Source organism: Odocoileus virginianus, chromosome 18, assembly GCF_023699985.2.
Source record: "Odocoileus virginianus isolate 20LAN1187 ecotype Illinois chromosome 18, Ovbor_1.2, whole genome shotgun sequence".
Classification (NCBI taxonomy): domain Eukaryota; kingdom Metazoa; phylum Chordata; class Mammalia; order Artiodactyla; family Cervidae; genus Odocoileus; species Odocoileus virginianus.
Window position 1 is genome coordinate 47,846,148 of NC_069691.1, and position 22,585 is coordinate 47,868,732.

The 22,585-nt window shown below is 37.3% G+C and overlaps 1 long non-coding RNA gene across 5 annotated transcripts in view; it reads left to right on the forward strand.

Annotated features, from left to right (window-relative positions):
• The first annotated feature begins 20,347 nt into the window (after nt 1-20,347).
• LOC110127108 (uncharacterized) overlaps nt 20,348-22,585 on the forward strand; it is a 97,179-nt gene continuing 94,941 nt past the window's right edge. For 4 of the 5 annotated variants that reach the window (XR_011492858.1, XR_002310639.2, XR_002310640.2 and 1 more), the window contains exons 1-2: nt 20,348-20,495; nt 21,755-21,921. This is a non-coding gene — a long non-coding RNA (uncharacterized lncRNA). The remainder of the gene's footprint in view (nt 20,496-21,754; nt 21,922-22,585) is intronic. The other variant, XR_002310641.2, reaches the window with a different exon arrangement.

Below are 22,585 nucleotides of genomic sequence, written 5' to 3' on the forward strand. Positions count from 1 at the left end.
TTGAGACTGACAGACACACACTGCTGTATGTCAAACAGATGATTAATAAGGATCTACTATATAGCACAGGGGAGAAGGAAGTGGCAACCCACTACAGGGTTCTTGCCTGGAGAATCCCAGGGACGGCGGAGCCTGGTGGGCTGCCGCCTATGGGGTCGCACAGAGTCGGACACGACTGAAGTGACTTAGCAGCTGCCGCATATAGCACAGGGAACTCTTCTCAGTACTCTGCAATAGCCAATATGGGAAAAGAATCTGAAAAAGAGTGGTTACATGTATATGTATAACTGAGTCATTTTGTTGTACAGCAGAAGCTAACACAACACTGTGAATCAACTATATGCCAATAAAAATTTGAAAAGAAGAAAAAAATGTGTGCCTCTTTTCAACTTATATAACTTTAGCAACTATTTTGAGAAAAGTCACTTTTTTAACTCTCTGAGATTTCACAGGGAATCTACCATCCACCTAGTGATCTATAAGCACATTTTACTGGATAGTTTATTTATTTATTTATTTACTGGATAGTTTTGTGAAGACTTTAACAAGAAAAGCAGGCTGGTTTTTTTTTTAGAAAGAAAAGAAAGTTGCTCAGTTATGTCCAACTTTTTGCAACCACGTGAACTACAGCCTGCCAGGCTCCTCTGTCCATGGAATTCTCCAGGCAAGACTACTGTAGTGGATTGCCATTCCCTTCTCCAGGGGGTCTTCCCGACCCAGGGATAGAACCCATGTTTCCCTCATTGCAGGCAGATTCTTTACCATCTGAGCCAGAGTGACAGTCAATTACCACCCAAGTAAACACTAATCCTTGCATCCCAGTTCTCAGAAAGTTAATGCAAAATTGTAATTTGCCAAGGGAAAGAAAATGAGTTAGCTGGATATACACTGAAATAAATCATTATCCTGCCCCCAAAATGTTTCTGTATATGCTACTAAATCAAATCCATAGTCTACAGATTGAAATACAGGTTGCAGTAACTTCAACAAAGAGAGATTTAATTTTCTTCCTCAATAAAGGGAAAATATTTGCAAAATAGTATTTATTTATAGGCCTTCACAATTAAAATTAGCATCACTCACCCACTTACCATTGATGTTATTTGCTTTCAGCTATTTTTTGAATTATGGGAAGGATTTGTACCAATTCAGACATTGTCTCACTAATTCCCTACTTATCAGCAAAAAAATCCTCTATGATCATTGTGAAGATTAAGAGATTTGGCAGGCTTATACCAAGCATAACTAACTTGGATTTTGGAAATTGAATTTGGCTTTCTCTAACCAGAGCATTGAGAGACCCTACTTGGCTTTCAGGATGCAACGCACATTAGGTTTTTTCCTGGATGGCATTCTAAGATATGCTGAGGTTATTAAATTCATGATTCTGAAGCAGGAACTTCATTTCATACCTTGGAGTTGGTAAGTAATAACTGAACTTCAGAATATTTAAAAAATTTTGTTGGGCTTATTTATCTGTCAGCAGTTCATAGAAAAGTGTGGAAAATAAAATGACAACAGTGCTTTCAAGGGATTCTCAGATGGAAAATGTACAATGAGATATTGAGGGCTTTGATTATTTTAGTACATAAATTTGGCTGCTTCCTTGGTTGTAATTACCCTCTGCATTCCTATACCCTTAGAAAACAGGGCACAAAGGAAAATGGTAAAACACAGGACTAGTGAATGCCAACATATCAATATTACCATGAAATGAACTATAATAGAGAATCTAAAAGCATTTGCTCATGATGTAAAAAAAAAAAAAATAAAAATTATCAGTCACATTAAACCTTTAAATAATTGCAAAAACAAACTAATAAACAAACCCACTTTCTCCATAGTAAGGACTTGAGTACTAAGCCCAAGTGATTACTTCAGCATCCAGTCACGACATCTTCCCTACGCATGCTCCACACTCCATGAGCTGCTTAGATAGTACAGAGTAACCACGAATCTAGCCATGTCATCTCCTTTCTGTTTGGGTGCTCTTGACAATATATGATAGACTCTGGGAGTGAAGCATATTTCAGATTGGACTTTGATCTATGTAAAATGGATTTAGTTATTTATATATGATAACCAAGAAATTTGATGAAATTTAATCCCTTCTAAATAACATATTTCCTTCATTGTTCCTGTTATGCTTTCCTCAAAAGCTTTTAAAATATATTTTGTCCTCTGACAGCTAATGCTCTTTACTCATCAGAGTACCATCCATTCCTCATCCGTGAATGCTCATAATCTATGAAGAAAGCAAGGGTTGCAGGTATCAGCATTGTTGAGAGGTTATGAATTTGGATGTGGTTTCTGTATTTATACTTTCCAGTAGGTAAATAGGGCATGTTTTCTTGACTAAGTCATTTGAAAAGATCACTTCTTTTTCCTGCTTTTGTTTTATTAATATGAAATAACATGAAAATTTTAATTACGAAAGTACATTTTATTAAATGTACTTCAAATGAAATGTAAGGCATAATTTGATGGAATAGTAGAGATCATGTTGGGAGGCAGGAACGTCAAGGCATGCATATAGAAGAGAGGGAGCATTTGGGACTTGAGGGAAAAGAGAGAAACAGAGTTTTGGAAGCTCAAATAATGATTTTACATATGGCCACGCTTCAGTGTGAAACAGCTGATAGTTTAGACAAAACAATCTTTTGCCTGACTGAATATTATACTAATATAAATACTGTATTGATACAAATGATTTGGGTTTAAGTAATCCAACATGGATTTTATTCCGTACATATTCTTCTGTAAAATATTATTTCTTGGATCAGTATTTCTGCCATAATTTTCTTCAATGTAATTTTCAATATAAAAGTGCAGCATCTGGGTAGAGCTCATGAATTTGCTGGCTGAATTATTTGCCTTCTGCTAATTTTATGTTACTGTGTATACAATATTTAAAAGAGCATAGCTAAATCTAGGCATGTTTAACTATCTGGAAATTTCACAAACACAACAGATTTGACTTATCTAAGTGAAAATGTTCCTTTGTTTTTCATAAAGATAATTTGGCCAGTTATTAGCGGACTAAAAATGCTACATTGAAAGGTCTATCAATTTGAATACACTGAAATCTTCATGTTCCTGGTCATACCTGAACTTAATCTTGTGTGAAGGAAAACTTTTTTAATATACCAGCTCCTTTCCTTTTTCTTTTTCTTACCTCCTGTCCTGACACGGTACCTATAGAGTAGTGCTCTCAGGATATACTGATTCCGCATGTGAGACCTGGTAGCATTTGAAGATATAATTGTAGCAGTCAGGAGAAGGGAGCATGACTGCCCCATGGGAGAGGCAGTGACAGAAATTAAGGCAGAAGAGGAACTACTCTGCCTCAGTATGCCGTTAAAAGGAGAACTTGACCCCGGAAGCAGTGGTCTCAGTTCCCCGGAAGAGTGCGAGTTAGGCTTCTTCTGAGGTCATCAATGTGACAATTGCTGTCTGGATGTCTTTGTACAACATTTTTCTACCCTTTTTACTGAGACTCTGGGAATTTGAGATATATTCAGTATAATTTGTTCAAATGAAAAGTAAAGGATAATGAGTGGAAATGTTTAAATATAGCAATGTTAGTAACAATTGTTTATTTTTCTATGTTTGGCCAAATATAATCCCTGAGAACCCCATTCCTCAGCATTAAAATGCGAAAACTAATTAGTATTAACTCAGGCAGGAAGTCTTCATGTCGAATCTCTGATGGTATCTATTATATTGCTTAAAAATGATGAACTGCCTGTTGGTTAGGGAAAGATAGATGTTTTCAAGCATTTTAGTCTTATGAGACCATCTGTAAAGCTTTACCTGTCACTGAGAAAGGAAACCTCATTGACAACCACTTGGTTAGAATAAAAGGGGAGAAAGTAATTGTGAGCTGAATGTTTTTTTACTCTAAAGAATTCTTAGGCTGACAAAAATGAATTATTAAATTATTGGAAAATAATCAAAACTAAATTGAAGTCAACATCTATACTATTCTGACTCAACGGGTATGTCTTGGGTCTTTATAGTATCTGGAATATATTAGTGGCAGGTGAAAAGACATGGTAGAGTTTGTGAAACAGAGAGAAAGGGCTCAGACAATGAGTGTGTCTAAACCTTCAAGGCAAATCAGTTTGAGGATTTATCTAGGGGAAGGTAGGATGGAGGAAGGAGAACTCATTAGGAAAGTGTGGATTTTCTAAGCCATCCTTATGTGAAGGATGAGGTTCCATGGGATGTTTTGGTCAGCTTTTACAGAGGAATTTGCATCTTTAAGATCTTTCCTTATCTCTTTATCACATCTCATTTTTCTACCAGTTTTGTAATGTAGGCAAGACATTCTATTTGATGGACGGTCACTTAATTTTCTGCAGCAGAGCAGGGTCTAAAAACAGCTCAGTCACCTCCGTGGCGCTATGCTCTTCTCTCCACCAAAAAGGACATTGTGCATGCTCTGTCTCTTTCTAGGAATGGAACACATTCTCTGCCCCCAGGTCAATGTGCACTGTAGTTTCCTATTCAAGCACCAAAGCATTGATGCTAACCCTGAGTTGAGAGAATGCAGAAGCTTTGTTCTCCTCCAAACTTGTGTAAGCACACTCAGCAATCTAGAAACCGCTGATTAGATGCTGTCTCTCCTGAGCAAAATCCAGAGGTAACAAGAAGGCCAGAGAACGTGCTGCTTTCTAAGAAGCTGTGGTGGAACATTTGCCTAATCTCCCTTGAAGTAATTTCCCTCCTCTATTTAGAAATGTCTGTGTTTACTATAATTAAAAAGAAGGCTAATACTAAAAAGAAAACAATGGATCTTCTGGATATGTTTAGGTAGATATTGTTGCAGTGACTGTAAAAAAGGAAATGAGATAGCACATAGAACTGATATTCTGGTTTATTGAAAAATATTTATTACATGAATTCAGATCAGTTCAGTTCAGTCACTCAGTTATGTCCAACTCTTTGCGACCCCACGGCTGTAGTATGCTAGGTTTCCCTGTCCATCACCAATTCCCAGAGCTTGCTCAAACTCATGTCCATTGAGTCAGTGATCCAACCATCTCATCCTCTGTCATCCCCTTCTCCTCCTGCCTTCAATCTTTCCCAGCAAGAGGGTCTTTTCCAATGAGTCAGGTCTTCGTATCAGGTGGCCAAAGTATTGGAATTTCAAAATTACCAACTTTCAACAAAAAATAGACTTTTGAAATTTTCTCAGAAGTGTTTATTACAGCTCTTTAATGAGCCCAATTTAATCTTTGCTTGGTATATCCAAAGAAACCTGAGTATTTTGCTGCATACTGAAAACACCATCATTATACAATATTAAGACCCAACTTCTGGCTCTCTGTATTGTCCGTTTATTTGGGTTCTGAATTAACTTTAGTTTTTTAACACTCGCATTTTTATTTATGTATTCATTCCATTTTATATTTACTGCTCTATTTTCAAACAATAGCATTTTATTACTCTGAAGAACAAATCATACCTTTTAGGTATAATTCTGCCTAGTTCAGGGTACATTCCAAGTAACAAGGCATGCAGGGAAAGCTGTCTCTGTGCAGACCACCAGCTTGGATAATTCTCTTAAAATGCTTTTGGTGAGTACAGTTTCCAGTTTTTATCTTTGGAAAAATGTGATATTGAATATTAATAAAGATGTGAGTTCACAAAAGCTAACCCTAATCATTAGCATTCACGAAACCAAAGTTAAAATCAAGATAGAAGGAAAAATCACGACAAAAGTGAGTGCTCTACCTTTTGATATTTCCAGGGGAAAAAAATCTTTTATTTTTCAAATATTTAGTGTGTATGTTTAGTCACTCAGTAGTGTCTGACTCTTTGCGGCCCTATGGACTCTAGCCTGTCAGGCTCCTCTGTCCATGGGGATTCTTCAGGTAAGAAAACTGGAGTGGGTTTCCATGTCCTTTTCCAGGGGATCCTCCCAACCCAAGGATTGAACCTAGGTCTCCTGCAATGCAGGTGGATTCTTTACCATCTGAGTCACCAGGGAAGCTCATAAGTATTTAATGAAAGAAAGTGAAGTCGTTCAGTCATGTCTGACTTTTTGTGACCCCATGGACTGTAGCCTACCAGGCTCCTCCATCCATCGGATTGTCCAGGCAAGAATACTGGAGTGGGTTGCCATTTCCTTCTCCAGGGGATCTTCCCAACCCAGGGATCGAACCCAGGTCTCTTGCATTGTAGGCAGACGCTTTACAGTCTGAGTCTATACCAGGGAGTATACCTAAGTATTTAATAGTCAGCATCAATTTAAAGTAACCTTGACTGAGATCTCAATTTAAATATTCACTTAATTGTTCTAACTGATAATAGTAAAGTTGCTAAACACATGGCTTGCAAGTTGTTCTTGATCCTGTAAATTGTATGAGCAGTAGGTCCATAATTGTCATTTACTCCCCATCTCCCTGACATTAGCCTGGGGCTTGGTGAGGCATACATGCTTAAAATGTTTCTTTAGTTTAATGATTAATGACATCTGATAACAGAACAATAAGAGAATCAGCCATAAAAGGACCAAGTTACATATCTAGGGGATTTTATATAATTCTTATGAAGAGCTGCAAATAAATCTATTTAAAATGAAATCCATGTGTCTTTTCTCTTTTTAAATAAGTTTATACAGAGTTTTCAGAGAGACAGAAATGGGAAAAGAAAAACAGTTAAGAATGCATAAGAGAACATGTGAAGCAATGATGAAGGGCACCACAATTGCTATGATCAAATATAAAAGCTGGCACTAAGATTTCTGGCAGCCGAAGCAAGAGGTTAAGTGCTTGCTCTGATTATCAAAAGGGAAAAAAATGTCAGTTTTCAGAGGAATGCAAGATGTTCTCGGACTGTATTCAGTTACTAAAAGCTGGCTGAAGCTGGTTATCAGTAACAGATGCAGGAGAGGTGGGGGAAAACAGAAACTTCTTTTTTAATTTCGTAAATGACTTTCCCGCAATATATTTTTGTGCGTTTTAGTGAAATGTTAATGATAATGGACAGCTGTGTTTTCCATCTGAAAGGAGCATCTGATGTAACTGAAGGGAAAAATTTTAAGTTGGGATTTTTGCTGTCGGTTTTGGGTTTTGCCGTTGTAATGACTGGTTAAGTTCCTTAACTACGCTGGCGTGCGCGCTCAGTTGTGTCCGATTCTTTGCGGCCCCATGGACTGCAGCTCTCAGCTTTCTCTGTCCATGGGACTTCCCAGGCAGGAATACTGGGGTGAGTTTCCACGCCCTCCTCCAGGGGCTCTTCCCAACCCAGCGATCGCATCTGCGTCTCCTGCAACTCCTCCTCTGTCAGGCAGATTCTTTACCACCTGGGCAGCCCCTCTTAACGAATATACACCAAAATTTAGACAAATGTTTTCTGCAGTGCTTAGCTGTATACTTATATCTTGTTTTGAGATGTGAGAATAAATTAAAAAATAAATGCACATTTTGATAAACACTGATTTTCCCGCCCACTCCTCACCAGAAACTTTTCTAGAAATACTGTAGGATTGCTTCAGCAAGAGCTACTCCACTGGGAATACCTCCCACCACACTATGAAAATCGGGGAAGTCATCAAGCTGAAAAGAGGGAGAAAACTGGCTGCCTGAAGGGTAGACTTAACAGAAATGGAGCATGAATTTTTCAAAGTTATTTTTATTTCTGTCCAAGGTGTTATCCCTGTACAGAGCCATCATGGCTCAGCTGAACATAACAAATTAAGCAATGGTGACAGCCATAGGTATAATATTGAATAAATATATTTGAACAGGAGGTTAGGACTGGTATTTTTATATTCTTTAGTTAATGTTATATAAGGAAGATCTCTATAGGATAACTTATGTACAAAATGAAAATAACTATCAATTGGGGTTTCTTTTAGTAAGAAAAGTGTATCCTCAAGTGTCTTCGCCTATAATGTTTGAATCAAGCAAGTCTTGCTGCTGCTGCTGCTGCTAAGTGGCTTCAGTCGTGTCTGACTCTGTGCGACCCCATAGACGGCAGCCCACCAGGCTCCCCCTCCCTGGGATTCTTCAAGCAAGAACACTGGAGTGGGTTGCCATTAAGTGCTGTTAAAAAAAAAAGGCCCAGCACTCTGCCTGTCCTTGGCTTAATACAGTAGTTCTTAATTTCAATATGATAGTCCTCTGGGATGTGTAATGTCTGCCTTTCACATGGTAGTTCAGAAAGTCAGCTTCTTTCTCTCTCATGATTTTGCCATCTCCTGAAACATTGCAGTCCTTTACTCTTAGCTGGCAAAAAGAAAAACAGAGGATGGATGAGGCAAATGCTCGTCTTAACCATGTCAGACGTGTAACAGGTAACTGGATTCACAGTCCACTGGCCAGATTTAGTTGTGTGGCCACACTACAATTCCCCCAGAGGAGGAGCTGGGAACTGCACATGGGCTGAGCAGTCACTTTGTAAACATAGCCCTACTCTGCTGAAGGAGACTAGGGATTTGTAATGGACAGCTAACTGACTGAAAGCTCAGAATTACCTGTTTCAGATTGACATTCTAAAGTCTTGGAGGAAGATCAGAGTGTATGAGAAGGAGGGCTCTGTCTCAGGATGCTACCATTGAAAAACACCCCGAAAACTCAAATCTTTTCTCTGAGATCAGGAAGTCAGTGGAAAGACAGTAAAGTTAGACATGTATTCCTGTAGCCCAGATCCCTAAGTTACCTGTCCAGACATTGCTAAACATATACTTCATAAATTGATTTTACTTTAGCTATGTATAAAACCACATGTTGAATCAAGAAAGATTTATAGAATTTTCTTACAGAATTTCATAACCAGCAATCTCTTTCCATTTCTTCAAAGGGCAGCAGGAGATCTGTGATCTCCATGTAAATAAACAATGTGTGACTAAGCCTCCAGAGTTACTTTCCCTGCCTCATTATGTAAATTGAATCATTTGCAGTGGATCAGGGTGTTCAGGCTTATTTTATATGACATGTTTTCAGAGTGTTCAAATTGGTTTATGCTCTTCAGTTTTCTGACTTAAAAATACATGGTATTAAACTAGGAAATTTTTCTTTCTTTCTTTTTTTGAAAAGATACAGTCCAGCATGACTTTCTTTACAGATGAACTAAAGTTTAGAAGAAGTGTATATTTGCCAGATATTAAATAGCTAAGTAGTGCAGAACTGACATTGATGTATACAGAATCATGCCTTCTCCTCTGGGGCTGCTTTATAATTGCTTTTTTTCCTTTCTGATGAAAATATATGAATATTGATTTTGTTTTGCTTAATTAACTATCAGCTGAAAGAATAAATCTAGACACTGGCATGGTTTTTCTTCATTATGAGCACATTCTTTTGAAATGTAATCCATAGATGGATACCAGAATGAAACATTGAGATAAACATGCAATTGATTTTTCTCAGCCAACTGTTGAAAGGATTTTTAACTACCAGAGGAGAAATAATTAGAGCTATTCTTGTAGCATGAAATGGCTACAAGTAAATGCAATTTATTTCTGAAATATTTTGTATACTTTTAGAAAGTCAAAACTGTGTTTAAACAAGAATGGCAAAGAACTTATCTCCAAAAGTGAAAACAGCAAAATTTAAACTCAGAGAATTTTTGGGTGAATACTTTACTATTTCTAGAACATCACACAGCAAATGGCAGTGGGAAAATTGTATTCATCTAGTTTATTCATATTTTCATTGAATACTCACTGCTAGAAGGATGTAAATGTATGTATGAACACACAATGACAACATAAACTCCATGGTAGACTGTTTAATTTGTGAGTTTAGAAGGAAACCTCAACAGGCCTAAGGTATAGAGCATGAAAATTAAAATCTTATTAGAAATGGAGATTTTTAAGTTAGTGCTTACAATTTCTGTTCTAGGAGATATGTAAGAGATGTGTTCTAGAGATGTGTAAGAATTGTATAACTTCCTGAGCTTAACAGTTACTTATATAAACAAGAGATCCAACCAACTTGAGAGGAGCATTAGTTTCTTTAAGTAAATAAATAAAATTTAAAAATTCTGGCAAAATTTATAAAGTGGGAAAAGAATCACAAAACACAAATCTGTAGTAAAAATATGAAAAACAAAAAACTTGATTATATTAAAATTTTGTGCTCTGATTTGATTAAAAGGGAAATTCTACCTTGGCTCTATTACACTAGTGGGACAGGGGCATTTTATAGCTGTTGATCATCTTTCTACCTTTTGTAAATATTGAGAAATATAAAGATGTGATGCTATCAGGGATTAAGCAATGCTGTTTTATTATAGAAGTCATGCTTTATTCAAAAATATATGCTGTGGCAAAAGACTTTCCATATTTCTGTATTTTATAAATCTTAAGTTACCTATGTACTTACATGTTATGAATTGAAAATAAGAACAGAAAAATATGATACTTGAGGAGAATTCCTATATATACGGAGACACACAGCAGTAATATTTGATCTGGGGACTTCTCTTTGTTGTCACAAACCAGAAGATTTATAAGTTTGAGTTTGTGTGAATAATTGTACTTTAAAAATGAATATCACAATGATTTCTAGGTTCCTAATTGTGTTCTTTGGTGATGTATTACATTCAGTCTTGTCTTTTGCTCTGTGTATCTCTTTACTGGGTGGAATTATCCATTTGCAACAGAAACCCAGTTGTTTTGATTAGACTGTGAATTCTTGTGTTGAAAGTCAGCACTTGTGGACAGATTGTAGGAAGGAGAAGACTTAAAGACTGAGAAATGTCTGTGCTGTTCCAGTAAGAGGATGTTAAGATAGTTTCATATTTATGCAATAGAGGCACTTAAACTCCACCAATTGTTTGTAAACAAGAAGACCTTCAGTGGATGCTGATGTCCTTGACATTAGTTTTTGTCAAAAAAAAAAAAAAAAAAAGGAAAACAAAGTGCTACAGCATGTAACTATTTCTTAAGAGTTAGCTCTGGGAAGGACACTAATTTAAAATTACAAGCACACCATGGACCTGTATTCTTATTTTTTCTATTGTCAAGAGAAGTGTGGAATCTGTTTTATTAACTTACAAGTTCTTAAAATTAGATTTTTGAGAAATGTGTCCTCACTTAGTATTTCAGGTCAGTTGATAAGGTCTCCCAATGCATGGGTTCTCCATGTTTACAGGGATGGGAATCACTGGGGGCAGATGTAATTTCAATTAAATCATTAATTTGAAACTGTACTGATCCGTTTTGCTGAAAATGCATGATTTGAGTATACTTGCAAATTGCGAGTTCAGCACTAAAGAACTGTAATAGAAAAGGAATTAATATCGGCTACTCTGAGAGACCGTTGTGACTAAAGATGAAAGCTCTAATCTTTGAAGTGAGTGCACTGCCAGTTAAAAAGTTTCTTTTTGAAATGAGCTCATCTTATTTCACTTAGTTGTGTTTTTGAATCCTAAGTCTCTCATACCCTTTCTTTCCTATTAGAATAATGCTGGGATAGAAACAAATGTTGTTTAGCAGATACCAAAATTTGAATGGAAATCCAGCCTAACCTCTGATATCATAGAGTTCATCTTATTTTTCTACTTACTCTTTCTGGAATGCTGCCATTTTCTGTTTGCTATTTCCTGTTTCTGTGCCTGTCTACTTCTGTGCTTCCTTACTGTCTACAAAAATCTCCGTTTGTTTCACATTTAGAGGATTCACTGTATTTGAGTTTACCCTGGACTTTGATCCAGTTACACATGGCCAGACAGCAGGACCATGTGGGGCAAAGTGTGGCCTCTTGATGAGGCAAGAATCTTGATCGAACCTCATAGTACATTCACAACAAGTTTTAGAGACCATAGTTAAAAACTTTAAAGATTATTTTTTACCAAAGTTATCCCTTTTCAACCATTTTACAATAATCAGGCACATCTACTTACCATATCCCATTACATATCATGTCATTCTGAAGAGGAACAAAGAGTCTTAAAGACCATTAATTCTGTCTTATTGTAGAGAGCATGGAAGATCAAAGCAATAGAAGGCTTATCCTGTGCTGCACTGTGAGATACTGTGTAAAGCTGGGGATGTAGATCGGATATCCTTACTTCTGGCCAGAAAAATATCCAATTGCATATGGGCATTTAAACTTCTAGATTTAAAGACCTATAAAAAATTAATGAACAGAAACCTCAATTGAATAGAGTTGGGAGACCAGAAGCGGGGGCTCTCCTGTCCTGCTACATAGCAGAGCCCAACAGGAAGAGAGGTCTCTGTGCTGGCAAAAGCTCACTAAGAAGTCAAGGGCTCGTTGTTAACTATAGCTCTCCCCACTTCCTTTTCCTCTCTGTAATAGTCTTGTCCTTCCTTGCTGTGTGGGGACTTGAATGTAGTTCACCATTTTGGTGGCCCTTATGGTGTTGTATCCACGCGTTCTGGGAAACAAACTCACTCAGAAGGACAATGCAGATAGTGGAGTGCAGTTTATTACACCGGCGGGCCCAAGGCAGAGTCTCCTCTTAGCCAAGGACCCTGACAAGTTTTTGTGAAACCCTTATATACCCTAAATATACTTGCCCAAATCCACCTCCCCAAATTCCCTGAAACTAGTCTGAACAAAGGAAAAGAAAGATACAATCAAAGTTAACCCTTTATTCAGATGCCTTAAGCCTAGGTGGACAATTATCAATATGCCTGTGGTCATACCCCAATAAGCATAATAGAATTTATGATTCTATTCGGTACACAGATAATTAGGGTATTCTTTCAGGCTATGAAGAGTCTAGGTAAAAGCCCTGGGGCTCTTCCATCTGTGGGGTCTGGTTTTCCAGTTGGTATGTCATTTCCATAGATACTGGGCATAGAGCTCAAAGTCCACAGTCCAGCCCAAGATGGAGTCCTGCTTTCAAGATGGAGCCTGTTCTGTCTGTTTCCTCCTTTAATGGGACCCAGAGAAGACTCTGACAGTGAACCAACAGGTGTGGTACTCCAAGTTGAGCCCACGGTTGCTCACTGCTTTTTCCATCATCCTGGAATTTGAAGGTGTATCTTTCTCCTGGATCTGAGAGTTCACACCTTCTCTGCTTTTGAAGCTGAAAGGTTGTTGCTGAACCATGAAAGACTCTGTCTTTCTTGGCCTCTGGAGGAGAAGAATTCTATCCGGGGCCAGAGACGAGGCTTGATCGCTCAGAGCTTTTGTGTAATAAAGTTTTATTAAAGTATAAAAGAGATAGAGAAAGCGTCTGACAGACTTCAGAAGGAGGCAGAAAGAGTACCCCCCTGCTAGTCTTTAGCTGGATGTTATATAGCTACTGGCAGTCTGCTAATTAAAGAAAGGAAATGTCTCTAAACTCAGAGAATGACACCAGGCCCCTCACCCACTCAAAATGCATTTTGAGATAACATTGGCACCAGGTGAGTCATCCCAGGCCATGAAACAATTGACAAGAATCTTGAAGAGAGGCAGATTTCCATACAAATATACAGTTTCACTAACATAGATTAGGAGAACAATGTATGAGTATAATATACTGGTTTGTCAAGTCATGTCTAACTGACTTGAAGACAGAGTCTAGAGTAAATACATAGTACATTAACATAGTTTAAGACAAACATTTCCATAAGAAAAATGCATTGGTTAGCTCAAGGTTTGAGAAAAGTTAAGTTCAGGTGGAACCAGGTATCATTTTAAGAGAAACCTCTTTGTATAGAGAAGGGGAAAAAATATAACACTAGTTGTTTCCTCCTGCCCTTAAGAGAGAGATAAAAAATGTCTGACACTTGCAGCCTATCTCCTCCATTTGGAGACCCCTGGCCTTCCTGCCTGTTACCCTCTCAAAGCTATCAGGCTTTATTCAGATTCCATTTAAAGGTTTGTCTGATGAAGACCCCTGTTCTGTATGTAAGTCCTCGTTTGGCACTTAGGTCTGATTTTGAGATCATTGTTTCTACTGAAGCTGGCTGAAAATGCCTTGGACCCAGTTTCTTCAGGAAGGGTTTGCTTAAAATGAATCTGTACTAGATTTCCTCCTTTGGTTTTCCCTTTGGAAGAGCTGCCTTCTGAAGAATGACTAAAAACAAGCATTTGACCTTACTCCTCTGGGACTAAGCTGACTCCTTAGACCTGGCTCAGATTGGCTTGCTAAGTTATTTAAGTAGTTTGTGCTGTAAGCCATTTAAAAATTGTTCACTACTCTAGAGCAGCAGTCCTTGACCTTTTTTGCACCAAGGATGGGTTTCTTGCAAGGTAATTTTTCCACAGACCAGGAAGAGGGGGATGGTTTCGAGATGATTCCATTTTTTGGAATTTTTTGTGTATTGCATTTTTTGTGCACTTTGTTTCTATTATTACTATTACATAAGCTCCACCTCAGATCATTAGGCAGTAGATTCTGCAGTTTGGGGACCCCTTTCTCCTGATGAAAGTGAAAGAGGAGAGTGAAAAACTTGGCTTAAAGCTCAACATTAAGAAAACAAGATCATGGCACCCAGTCCCATCACTTCATGGCAAATAGATGGAGAAACAGTGGAAACAGTGACAGACTTTATTTTTTGGGGTTCCAAAATCACTGTATATGGTGACTGCAGCCATGAAATTAAAAGATGCTTACTCCTTGGAAGGAAAGTTATGGCCAAAATAGATAGCATATTAAAAAGCAGAGACATTACATTGCCAACAAAGGTCTGTCTAGTCAAGGCTATGGTTTTTCCAGTAGTCATGTACGGATGTGAGAGTTGGACTATAAAGAAAGCTGAGCACCGAAGAATTGATGCTTTTGAACTATGGTATTGGAGAAGACTCTTCAGAGTCCCTTGGACTGCAAGGAGATCCAACCAGTCCATCCTAAAGGAGATCATTCCTGGTGTTCATTGGAAGGACTGATGTTGAAGTTGAAACTCCAATACTTTGGCCACCTGATGTGAAGAACTGACTCATTTGAGAAGACCTTGATGCTGGGAAAGATTGAAGGTGGGAGGAGAAGGGGATGGCAGAGGATGAGATGGTTGCATGGCATCACTGACTCAATGGACATGAGTTTGAATAAACTCTAGGAGTTGGTGATGGACAGGGAGGCCTGGTGTGCTGCAGTCCATGGGGTTGCAAAGAGTTGGATACAACTGAGTGAACTGAACTGAACGTCCTCTAGAGAAAAAATCCTCTGGGAAAAGGGATCTCAGTTATCTGAGTATTATGAATGCCTCCACCTTTTACAGGGACAGATGCAATTATAAATGTTATTATCTGAAGCTGTCTAGGACTTCTTCATTCACCACTGTGTGCAGACATAAAGTTAGGATAAACTTGACCAGGTAGTTTATAGAAGTGACTGCTTAAGTGAGTTCTTTGTATAATGAAGTTCAATAGCTTATTTGGTATCTTGATTTAGTGAGTCAACATGCTAATTAAACACTTTGGGATTTGTTTTGACTACTTTTCTTTAGCTTGGCATCATTTATAACCTGATTGTTTTGTTCATACTAAGGTTGGACATGGAAAACTACCTTTGTAAATGAAGAGAATCAAGAGAACATTTAAAGTTTTTACTATAGAATATAAAGTATTTAGTGTCTATAATTTTTAACATTGCTCACTCCTAAGGAAATTAAATTAATTTGGTTGATATTTAATAACAATTAGATGTTTATATTTTCTACCAGCTATGATAGTTTAATCTGCATAAAGACCTTTATGTTTAGTCTCTGCTACTGCCAATATCAGATTTTGTGTTCAAAGATAGCTCAGTGGTACACTCTTTGTAGCCATGTATATAAAGAATCTCAATTAAAAAAAAAACCCAATAAATCCACTTATCTAACATTTTCTTACTTTTCAATATTCTGTTACATGTTAAAAGTCTGATTTCTGTGTTTGTCTTGGCTCTGTAATTTATAGTGTTAATTAGTCAATATGATTAAATAGCATTCAGTGAGCCTTTAAAACATTTCTTAGTTTCAGCCTATTGTGGAAGGTCATCCTGTGTAAAGTCATTTGTGAATAATAGGTGACATCATTATTGTGTTTATTCTGTTGATACAAGCATCAAATTAAGCATTCCTATTGTGAGACAGGCCATCTCACCAAGTGTCAGTGTTCATAATATTGCCTGAACAAGATGTTATAATGATCTCATTTGAGAGAGCTGAATCTGAAATGAGAATATCACCACTTGAGAATATCACTGATGGTGATATTCTCATTTCAGATTTTTTCAAATTTCAGTTTAGAAAGTGATATTTCCCTTCATTTATTTTAACCTATTTGTATGTCATTAAATATTATTTGAAACTATGAATGATATTTTTAGTTTGCTGACCTGAGCCTATACAAAAACAAATTATAATAGACTCCTATTGACCTAACAATAGACAAAATTAAGGACTATCAGGTAAAATGACTTTTCTGATACTTTACAGACTGACTGAAACCCATTTTTAAACTAATTATAGCTTAAGTATGGAACATGACAAGATTAAGATACCATACAGATCATAATATGTTTCAGGTGGTTTTTAATAGTAAATAGGACAGATTCTGAGGTGAAGAAATAAGTAATGTTAGCTCTCTTGCATGCGTGTTAAGTTGCTTCAGTTGTGTCTAACTCTTTGCGACACCACGGATAGTAGCCTGCCAGGCTCCTCTGTCCATGGAGTTCTCCAGGAAAGAGTACTGGAGTTGGTTGCCATTCTCTCCTCCAGGGGATCTTCCCAACCCAGAGAATGAACCTGTGTCTCCTGCATTGCAGGCAGATTCTTTACCACTGGGCCACTGGGGAAGCCCATATTGGCTCTCTTAGTAAAAGCTAAATATCAAATCAAAATATGTTATTTAAATATATATTGTTTGGAAAAAACTTCAAGTTATGTACTTTCTTATGGATATATAGTAGCCAGTTGGCAGAAGGAGGATCTTATGTACCCCTAGGACATGTGGGAAAATAAAATTTGTTATGATATTTCAACCAAATTCATGACTAATCACTGATTTTTACATCCACAAACAAAGTTACAAATATCTATGTTTTGGTATTTTGATATATTATAATGATTTGTGCTTTAAGAGATAGAGAATGCACTTTTGAAAATAATTTAAAAATAATGTATTTTTCAACTGATAATTTTTTAGATTGCCATGATATTCTTACTGAAATTAAACCTAAGAGTTGCAAGAACACTTCAGGATGATTTAATCAGGTCAGTCTGATTGGCTGAGGTTAAAAAAAACAAACCCAAACCACATAACAACAACAATCACAAAATTTCCCAAAATTATCTGAGGATTTAACAGATTTTTGATATTCATTCTAGATTTAGTAGTCCAGGGGAATAGGCTGACAACCTATATTAAAAAATAAATACATAAAGAAATGAAATTACCCCGAGTGGTTTTCTTTTTTTATTTGTTTTTTTAAATTAATTTTTATTGGCGTATATAGTTGCTTTACAGTGTACTAGTTTCTACTGAACAGCAAAATGTATCAGCCATACATATACACATATCCTCCCTTTTGGATTTCCCACTTAGGTCACCTTAGTGCCTTAAGTAGAGTTCCTGCACTACACAGTGCGTTCTCATTAGTTATTTATTTCTACATAGTATCAGTCTGTGTCAATAGGATATGTGTCAATCCCAGTCTCCTAATTCATCCCATCTCCCTTTTCCCCCTTGGTATCCGTATATTTGTTCTGTACTTCTGTCATGATATTCTTACTGAAATTAAACCTAAGAGTTGCAAGAACATTTTCTGTCAATTTCTGTCCAAGTGTGGTTTGAAAACTAATGATATATTTTCTCTACTACACTGTAAGAATATGGAAATGACAAGGAAAACTATGTTATTCCCGAGGGACATTCTCTGACATTTTCTGACAGTAGCAGTTTTCCTGAGATTTATATTCCCTTAGCTTCTGATGATGCCCACGTCATACTTTTTTGTCTGTCCTTCTAGATTAAGAGTTTAAGAATGTAGAACTCCAAGATCTAGCATGCTGATGCCCTATTCATTCCATCAGGCTAGAATGGTCTTGAGTATTTGCTTTATTTTAAATGACAAATAGAAACTATTTGAAATAATCCAGAAGAATTAACAGAGGTTTTTCATATCTTACAGCCCACAGCAAAAACTCTATATTAGATGTGTATCTCCCAAAGTCATTTCTCTTACATATCATAACTGGAAATTTTTATCTTACTCTTTTCCCTAAATACATTAGAATGTGTATTAACAGATTTTTCAATAAGAAAAAAATGATATGTAGGGAATATCATGAATTTTAGTCATCTAGGTTATCCTGAAGTACTCCAAGAACATCATCGTATTTAAAATTCTAAAAACATATCCTTTGGATGTAGTAATAAAACTTGCCTATATTTAAGAATTTTGCTGTTTTAGTCACTAAGTCATGTCCAACTCTTTGCGACCCCATGGACTATAGACCACCAGGCTCCTCTGTCCATGGGATTTCCCAGGCAAGAATGCTGGAGCCAGTTGCCACTTCCTTCTCCAGAAAATCTTCCCAACCCAGGGATTGAACCTGTGTCTCCTGCAGTGCAGGTAGATTCTTTACCTCTGAGCCATGAGGGAAGCCATATTCAAGTATAGCAATACTTAAATAGTGAATTGGAGAAGGAAATGGCAACTCATTCCAGTATTCTTGCCTATGGGCAGAGGAGCCTGCTGGACTACAATCTGTGGGGTCGCAAAGAGTCAGACACGACTGAGGGACTAGGCACAAATAGTGAATAAAACGTGCTATACAGTTTTCTAAGCTCTTTGCAAGTATTCTCATACTGTTAATAACAGTAGGTAGGTACTATTATTAACTTGAGAGGAGGGCTTGAGAGTAGGGCCTAACAGTAGTGCTGAGGAAAATTCTTTCAGAAAGTTTAATAGGAAACAGATCATGTAGCAAATTAGGGAAAGAACAGAGTTTTAACTTGCTGCTTGAATCCTTTTCTTGCATACCATTACTAATCCTGCAAGTGTCTGAGTTGTACACATATGGCTTTCTAGAGTGAACTCGAGGTTTTTCAGCCTTCAAGCAGCCACATATAGCTGGCCATGTATAATTGTGTCCTGACAATGAGACAGAAGAGGAAACAACCTGTGATAGTTTTTGACTGACTTTCTTAAAAGATAGCTAGTATGTATGTTTGGTGTTTTTCTCCTCATTTTTTTCAAGGTGATGCTGGGAATAGAAATTAATAGCTGGAATTCTATATTGGATCATAATAAGTTCTAAACCATGAGCTTTACCTGGTAAGGCCAGTCTTAAAATACTTTGGATACTTTATACTAACTTTCAATTGCTTAATCCCCAATATGTCACGAAAGAGAAATTTAACCTATGTCTTGTTTCAGTCACTATTTTCAGCTCTGTATTATTTATAGCTGAATGGAATCCTTACTGACAGATTGATTAAGTTATATTAAGTAATATGAAATTAAAGTATTTGAGAACATTGGGTATATATGTTTATATTTACTGTATTAAAATTAAAAGGAAGGAATTAAAAAGCATGTATTAGCTAATTTTAAATGATTGTAATAAAACATTACATGTTAATATGCTTAATGAAGGACAATTATATTTTCCAAAGCAAAAATGTAAAGAGAAAAGTGACAGTTTTTAATGTCAGGTTTAATAAAAGAGACATTGAATGGATTCTTATATCTGCTGTTTGAATTTAACTTATTGCCATGTGATTTACTGGTTAAAGTATATAAACAAAATCTAGCCTCACAGAAATAAAAATGCATTTGGAAAAGAGAGGAGTATCAATATTTTTGGATAATTATGGATATTTTTGTCAAGTACTGTTTCAAAACTCAACAAAGAGTAGTTTCTTAAATGTTAGCTGCAGTCAATGAACTGAAAGCATATCAATAATAATTTTATCCTGTTACATTTAAAATTGGCATATCTTACATTTTGGATGACTATTTTACCACTTTGGAAAATTAGTAAGTAATGAAAAGCTTCCACATTTGATACATTTTAATAAAAAAAAGAAAAAAAATTTAAAAAGTCACAGCCAATCTCATCAGGAAAGACATTGTGTTAGAAAATGTGGTGGTTCCAAATTTTCCAAAAGTCTAATATTTGAAAGCTTAAATGTTATCGTTAACAAAAGTAACTGTCAGTTGCTGTCATGATAGGCTTTGTTCATTTTAAAAGAAAATACCCTCCAGATAACTAGAACTGAATAACTATTGTTGGTTGTTCTTTCTATTAAAAATTGAATTCTGCAAAAGTAGCTAGTTTAGTTCCTGTTTAAGACAACCTCCATATCTCAGTGTTCACCAAAAATGCTTTCCATGATCTCCCCATTTTATCACTCCTAATAATAAAAGAGATGCGTACTCAAGTGTAACAGAACACAGTGAGCTCAGCCTTCAGCACAGGGGTCGTTGCTGCGCATCATTTCTCTGCACCCTGTTACCAGGCAGTGGGTTCTGCTCAGCCATTGGGCAGCGCAGCAGTGGGCCCTGCCCACAAGCAACCAACGGTTAAGAAACCACAGTTGGTGAGGGGATTCAGACAACAGTGGAGTGGTGGTCGTGAGGTGGAGAATGAGGTAAGAGGTGGATCCTGGCCTTCCCTCCCAGGCCCTTCAGGTCACCCAGCCTTGGGCCAGCAGGTGAACTGGGGGCCCCAGAGAACAGGTTTGGGGCTGTGTCCTGCCGGGCTTCAGAGCCCTCACCAAGGTCACCCACTAGCCTCAGCCCAGGCCTCCGGGTAACAGTGAACCTCTCCCCCATTCTGGTCTCTGCAGCGGCAGTCTGCTGGCTCGCAGTCTGCGGGACCTAGTCTCCCACTTTGGGTGGCCTGAGGAGCCTGAGAGCCAGCTGGTTGGGCGCCTGACTTCTTTAGAGATGACAGCTGGGTGGGGTCTGGGGACCAGGCCCTGAGGGAGCTGTCAACTGAACTCTGTCTCCTCTTAGCCAGGACCAGGACCTTGGAGGGTGAAAGGTGTACCTTGGGACCTTGCCCTCTCTTGTCAAGTCAGAGAACAACATTCATTTGGTAGAGATTTACAGAAACATCGTTACCTGACCATGACCTGACCTCAAGAACAAAGGATCTAAACCTTTGCAACAGTTAACCTCATCCCTCCCTCCCTCCCCTTTTTTTGCTTTTAAAAGGGCTTTGATGAGAGCTTTCAGTAATTTTGGGGTTCTTAGAGCACAAGCCATCTGTTTACATGGCCCCATAATAAACCTTTCTCTCTTCCAAACTCCAGTGTTTTAGCATAGTTTGGCCTCACTGTATGTTGGGCACTTGGACTTGCGTTGTTCAGTAACACAGGGAGAAGCATGCAATAAAATTAATTCTACTGTTTTATCAGGCAGAAAGTGGCTTTCTAAAAAGTTCTGAGTGAGTTACCCCATCATGTAGAGGTCCTGGCCGAAAGAGACATCAGCTGAGGGCAAAGAGACCAAGAAATGGAAACAAGGAATTTCTGTCATCCTAATACACATACATAGCATCTATGTTATATATCTTTGTATGTATTATAAATTAAGCAGCATTATCCTTTTTTCCTCCTTGCTTTTCTCTCTTACTTTGAGATATGGCAAATTGGTGTTGGTGAACTTTATAATTTGGTACTTAGAACACAGACTATCAAGGTGAGATTATAAGTGACTTAGAAAAGGAATGAACAGTACTCAATAGAGACAACGGGCAGATGGGATATTTGATATTTCTTTTTGAGGCCACCTTCCTTCCTCATGGAACTGAAACACCAGGTCTTTTCTGTTCTCAAGCCAGTTGGATTCCCACCTGGAAGTTACCCTTTTCTACGGCTCTTCCACTTATTTTTTGGTTTTCCAGTTTGCTGACTACAGATTTTGGGGCCGCTCAGCCTCCATACTCTGGCGACCAATTCTGAGCTCTGTCATCAAGGAGCACGTGAACTGGAGAGCAGGAAGTGCAGCTTCCTGTGGGAAACCGCTGGGCCAAGCTCTGAGGAGAGCTGCTGTGTCACTTCCGCTCTGAAGGTAGGCCTGCCTCAAAAATAAAAAACGTTCAGGTATTCCACTTCTTGTCTCGGTCTCAAGAGTACCATTCATTTCTTTTCTGGTTCACTCATATTTGTATCACCTCTTGGTTCTGTTTCTCAGGAAGACCCAGCTGTATGATTATGGTCCATGAGTTTCAGACTCAAGCTTAGAGTCTCTTTCTCTAGCCCTTAGTGTGAATTTTGTAATCAACCAATTCCCAGTATTAAATCTTCCTTTTTAATGTAGTGGAGGAGTTTTTCTATTTTGCAGTGGAAGCCAGGCTGATGCAAATAAATTATTTTAACATCACTATAAATTATAATTACTTCTTTGTGATTGTTTCCAGTAAACATAATTTTATGTTGCTTGTTACCTTAGTCAAATAATTACTTGAACTCTCAGTAGGAATAATTCTTTTAAAAATGATGAAATTATTTCAACTTATCAGAAAATGTATACATCTCCTATATTTCCATTAAGTATTTACATTTTACCACATTGTTCATTTCTCTACTCACTGATTTTTAATATATATGACAAACCAATTTGCAATTGTTATTTGTATTGACTTGTAAGAATCTTTTACTTATTGTTTAAAATATTTTGTATTTTCTAAACTTTCTTCTTAGCTTTTAGAATTTTTATAGTGGAATTTTATATG